Source organism: Asparagus officinalis, chromosome 3 (genome assembly GCF_001876935.1).
Source record: "Asparagus officinalis chromosome 3, Aspof.V1, whole genome shotgun sequence".
Taxonomy (NCBI): domain Eukaryota; kingdom Viridiplantae; phylum Streptophyta; class Magnoliopsida; order Asparagales; family Asparagaceae; genus Asparagus; species Asparagus officinalis.
This window is the reverse complement of record NC_033796.1, coordinates 17,373,192-17,379,527: the sequence shown is the minus strand read 5'-3', so window position 1 is coordinate 17,379,527 and position 6,336 is coordinate 17,373,192.

The following is a 6,336-nucleotide window of genomic DNA, read 5'->3' as shown; positions in this document are numbered from 1 at the left end:
CATATTCATATTTTGATTCATATATATATATATATATATATATATATATATATATATATATATATATATATATAATAATATTATATATATATATAGTATATATAATATATATATATATATTATATATATTAATATATATATATATATATATATATTTATATATATATATATATACTATATATATATACACACACTTGTGCTAGATTAATTTAATTTTTAGTTTTATTTTATTCATTGTTTACACACACAACTCACTTGAGGTTTTAGTATTTTCACATATTGTATATTTGAGTTGTGTGAGTTGTAACATTGAGAGTGAGGTTACACTTAGTTCTCATCTTGTATTAGAGAACAAATCATTTTTATTGAGCTTTTATTATTAGATTACATTGTAATACACAATGACACCGAGAGGAGTGTGTGGTGAGAGACGATGTCAATTCTAAGAGGAGTGGCGTCGGTAGTAAAGCCTAGGGAGAGGTGGTAAATCCGAGCACTTGAGGAGGGTGACACGGGCTAAGCCAACACTTAGAGAGTGCATTATGTGATTACAATTTTGTGAGTTTTGAAAGTTTTCGGTGAGCTAGAAAACTATTATGTGAGTTGTAGACGTTTTCAGCGAACGTTGAAAACTAGTTGAGATAGTGGAGATTCTCCTCGAGGGTGAGGAGTAGAGACGTAGGTCGAGGGTGACCGAACTCCATGATCATATTAGGTGTTTGAGTTTAGCATTGGCATTCTATTTCTTCTTGTGCTTATCTCATAACGTCATTTGTCTCATAGTTTATTTCGCCCACTATATTGTTTATCATTTCATATATCCCATTGTATATCATATTCACTAGGATAATTGATAATAAGTTTTAAATTGGCATTAATATCAGATTAGATTAGCATATTATCCTATTCACCCCCCCTCTAGGGTACTTTTATTTTGTAGTAGTCCCTTAAAGCTTTCATATTTTGAAATTAGTCCGTCAAAGCATTGCAATTATTATTAGGTAACTCAATTTTTAAGTTATTTGAAATTAGTCATTCAAATCAATGGTATAATTAGCAATTTTAGGGACTAATTTCCCTCTAATTGCTTTTTTATGCTTGATTGGAGAAGCTGATATCAAAATAACTTAAGAATTGCGGATGTAATAGCTTTTTTAATGATTTGATGAATTAATTTTAAAATAATAAGAATTGAGCAACCTAATAGTTCAATGTGGTTATATTTGCAAACTTATGGAGGGGTTTTCTTAAATGATGATGGGTTTTCTTATTCTACAGTCATTAGGAATTAAGACATAAGATTTTATTTCCTTTTCTTTTTCACTTCATAAGAATTTTATGTCATCTCTTATTATTAGATTTGAGGCATTGAAGAAATTGATTGCTATATGAGCGAATAATCTTTTCGAATAATGTGTAGCTTGCATTGCTCATGGTTTATAAGCGAATAATCTTTTCCAATAATTTGTAGCTTACATTGCTTATGATCATGTTTGTGGAAAATTTGCAGTAAAAAGACAATGAAGGAAAATTTGATTTGTATTCCTTTAATCTCAGTTACAATTGGATTTCCTGATTACAAAAGAGAGGAGAATGATCTGGATTCTCCCCTTTGTTTAATTCTGGGTTCTTCACGGTGGCGATGAGATGCCTCCCTCGAATGCTCGTGTCGAGTTTGCTTCTCGTTGACGATCCGACGTCTTGATTCACTGGAACATGGTCTTCTCCTCACGATTTGACATTGTGGAGAACTCTGAACGAGTTTGAAACTCTATGAAATAGTTGATTTAACCGAAAGTCAGTTATAAGCCAAGGATGAAGAAGATCTTGTTGCCGATCTCCAAAGCTCGATTTAACCGAAAGTCAGTTATAAGCCAAGGATGAAGAAGATCTTGTTGCCGATCTCCAAAGCTCCAACTGACCGCCCGAACCCCCGAACTGAATTGATTTTCAGTTATTTATAGGGGATTAAGGGGTGTAACCACCTCCTTAACTCGCTCCTCAGTGGGGCTAATGGGATGTAACCGCCCCTTAAATCACTCCTGAGTGGAGTTGTGATCCCCTCAGATCGTGGGAAACGGTTTTGAAACCGTTCAACTCGTGTTTGAAGTGTTTGAACGAGTCAAATGCAAAATCCGCGTTCTGGTGTGAATTCTGCGTTCAAACGCAGTGTTTGGAAGCTTGAAAGCAGTGTCTGAAAGCTCGGACGCAGCGGCTGGAAACTGCGTTGGCATCTTGTTGGAAGCTGCGTTTGGCGGCTTGGAAGCTGCGTTTGGCATCGATTGGAGCTGCGTTAGGCAGCGGTATATGTAGGCATATAAAATTGCTTATAGGTCCCTTTTGCTCAGCTCGGCACGAACCGACAAACCAATTGCAACGGAATACGTCCATTCGCGTGCAGGATCAAGCCAAGTGTTCGAAGAGTCAACGAGTCATCCAACCAAAGGCATACTCGGACGAATGACGATCGAATCAAGATCGGTTTCGGACTCCAACTCAGAAGCGGATTTACTGCCTAATCGGGATCCGGATTTACTGCCAAATCAGATCAACCAAATCAAAGACTAAGTTAATCAAATCACGGACAGAACCAAAGGCGGAAAACACCAAAAACCACCACCTAGAGGGGCTCGGCCGAAGCCGAGCCAACTTCAGGTGGCTCGGCCCAAGCCGAGCCACCTCGAGCCACCTCAGGGTGGCTCGGCACAGTGCCGGCCACCCAGAGGTGGCCGACAGTGGCCGACAGTGGCCGACAGTGGCCGACAGTGGCCGACAGTGGCCAGCATTTGTTCTTTCGCGGGCACTGTTTAGAGAGCCTATAAATAGGCCTAGGGATGCTCATTTTCAAGGGTTGGAAATTTTGGAGAGAGGCGAAGCCCTGCTGGATTGGAGACTCGGAACTTAAAAAAGATTGAAACTTTGGGACTTCGGGGACTCACTCCTTCAGATCTGGTGCTCGGCGATCATCAACGTCAAATAAGGCAGGTGTTCGAGAGGATCAGATCTCAGATCTACGCAGGCATACTCCGGATCTAAGCTTGGTCTTAGATCCCGAGACTTGGACGATTGTTTCCTTGGTGAAACAATCCTCCCCGGCTATTATTTCCTTGGTGAAATAATACTCGTCGTACTGCGTAGATCCGACCGGATCTAGATCTCGCGGTGGTCCACGGCAAATAACCCCGGCGCAGGCAAAGAACCCACCAAGCGAGCGACCGCAAAACAGGAGCTCGCGATTCGTTCGACACAGAAGGAAAAAAGTTGTAATCTTTGTTTATTTTTATTTGATTTTCGTTGTAACCCGATCTTATAAAAAGACCGGATCTTTTGTAACTCAAAAAGTTGTAACTCAAGATGACAATGGAATCAATAACAAAGAAAGCTACGATTTTCCACGCGAACAATCTGGCGACCACAGTGGGAGCCAACGGCATCGCAACCGATGCCGTCGTGACGCAACCGGCACTTAAGATCCGGGTGAATGAAGAGGTCGAGTACGAGTTCGACCAGCAGAAATTCGAAGAGTACCTCTCTTCCTCCTCCTCCAGATCCGCCTCTCCAAGTAGGCGCAAGAAGGCATCCTCCTCCAGAGTCGTTCGCCAGAACTTCGGCTCAAAGACCCAAGATTCTTTAGCCATCGCTGCACTTGCACCACGTGGCGTCTCCGCGTCGCCCAACGTGGTCGAGATCGTAGATCTGGGCTACTCCTCCCCCAAGAAGATGGCTACTGATGCTACTCTAACTCTATCAAAGAGGGCGCTCCAAAGGCGGCGTCAACGCCTTGCTCGTCAAATGGCCAAGGCTTTAGAGCCTATGGATGGGGTCCGCTACAATGAAGACCTCAAATCAAGACAGCGCTTGGAACAACAACGGTATGTAACCAACTCCTCCTCCCTGGCAGGAACGAACAAATGGGTTCGTGTCACAAGGAATCGCTCAACCCTCGAGGAGCGAATCAAGAAGCGCCGTGCACTGCTTGCACAGGCCCGAGCTCTCTTGAAGAAAGCAGAGGAGATGCAGAAAGAAACAACGGTCAAACGGCCGCCTACAAACAAGATGGTGTGGGTACCCAAATCAGAGCCAACACCTCCAACAGGGATGGGTGGAGTTGTCACCCGAAGTCTTTCCAAACCAGATGTCATTTCTCCTGCTCCAGAGCCTTCAACCGGGTCAGGTATGAAAATGGACCCTTCAACATCCAGGGTTCCTGTGAAAGGTCGCCTCGGTCCCTTACCAGGGAATCGAGGTAAAGTACCTATCAAGGAACGATTGGGTCCGCTGAAAGGTCCCCAAGTTTCGAATCAAACTGGGGGTCGAATTAATCCTCCCAAGAAAGATGAGAAAGGGAAAGCCCCTATCACCGACCGCATAGGATTGCGAGTCGAAATACAAGAGCCCGTTCAATTTTTATGCTCACAAAAGCGTAAACTTGAACGGGCCGCCACTTTGAAAAAGCTAACAAAGCATCCCATGCCACAAAGGGAAGCACACTCATCTGCGAGGATGATGGTGTTTTACGCGAGGAATACATGCCAACACTCTATAGGTTGCTCCAGTTATCAAACTGATGAGTTGTACTATAGAGCTGGGGGTACGGGGAAATCTCGAAAGAAGTATGTGCAGGACATGGAGTCTCGCTGGCCCTGTGCGCCAAACATAATCAAGGCAGTGCTATCAGAATGTTGCCTGCGCTCAACCCCAAGGAGAATTTCAGTGTTCGACAGAATTTCCACCAGAACGTCTGAGACCAAGCCTAAGCATTTCCGAAGAAGAAGAAGGGTAGTCAGAAAGACGAGAATTCCCGTCGACAGAATTTCCACCAGAACGTCTGAGACCAAGCCTAAGCATTTCCGAAGAAGAAGAAGGGTAGTCAAAGACGGAGAATTCCCGAAGGTCACCATCAACATGGCCAGCAAAGGAGCATCGACAGGGGACAATCCCGAGTCAATTCCGTTGGTACCCTGGTATCTAACTCACCTGCAGTCCGGAACCATTACCCGAGGGACTTATGGTAGGATTCGGACTAGATTACCATCAGAAGACGAGGGATCAGATGCCGGCTCTGCGATTGCATCAGACAACACAGTATCTAGCGAGGGGCAACCCCGCGAAGTACTCATGATCAGCGCCGAACAGATGAACAAGATGCTTGAGGATGCCCTAGCTCGGCAGAAAGAAGCTTTCAAGTTCGAGATGGAGATGGCCATGCAGCAGATGAGGGAAATGCATGACCAGCAAATCGCAACTCTGACAAATCGTCAAGAAGAGCCCACTCGACCCAATCATCAGAATCAAGAGGAGCATGAGCGGGAGGGGAATAATGTCAACATAATTATTCCCCCTGTCAACAACGACAACGGAAGTGGTCCTGTAGATGATAATGCCAAAGAAGACCACATTACCTCTCCCCAAAACCACTCGAAAATAGAAACGAGTGAAGACAAAAAGATGAAAGACTTGGAGAGCAAAATCAATGCATTGATGAATGCTCAAGAGGTAAAAAGGTCAGGTATACCGTGTCCATATCCGAGGGAGTGGGAATCAATTCCATATCCGGCAAAGTTCAATCTCATTAACTTTACGCCGTTTGATGGAAAGGGTTCCCCTACCCAACATTTAATCTATTTCAAGTCTCACCTAGGAACAATCTCCGGCAACGAACCCTTGATGGTACGGTCATTCGTTGGCACTCTTCGCGGAGCGGCCTTCGATTGGTATCGTCGCCTCAAGCCGGGAAGCATTGGCAGTTGGGACGACATGGAAGACATGTTCTTGACGAACTTCTTTGATGATGACACTGAGGTCTCGATCAGCACTCTGTTTGAGGAGAAACAGAAAAATGGTGAGACAGTCGAAAACTTTGTGAAAAGGTTTCGAAATAAAGCGATGAATTGCAGGGACCCGGTCAGCGAAGATTTCATCCTCGAGACCTGTCACAACAATCTCACCTTGGATATCCTTGAATCTATGGGAACGGCGCCATCAAAGACCTGGAAGGACCTGAAGGTGCGAGGGGAAAGAGCCGAACGATTCATCAAAAGGAAGAAGGCGGAAAGGGGCCAAATAGCAAATAACGCTCCGCAACCGAACTTCACCCCTAGGGGTAAAGGAAAAGCGCATGCGAACGCCGTGAACGCAAATCAAACGTTCGAGGTGCAAGCGCAACCGCAGCAGCAGCAGCAGCAAAAAGCACTGTTTGCGGAAAAAGTTGCTGTATTCATTGCTGCATTCATTACAACTTTGATCGTTACAATGAAACAAAAAGATAGCCTTTTTATAAGACCAGTACACAATGAAAACAAAAGAAATGCAACTCCTTTCAAACAAACGCAAGAG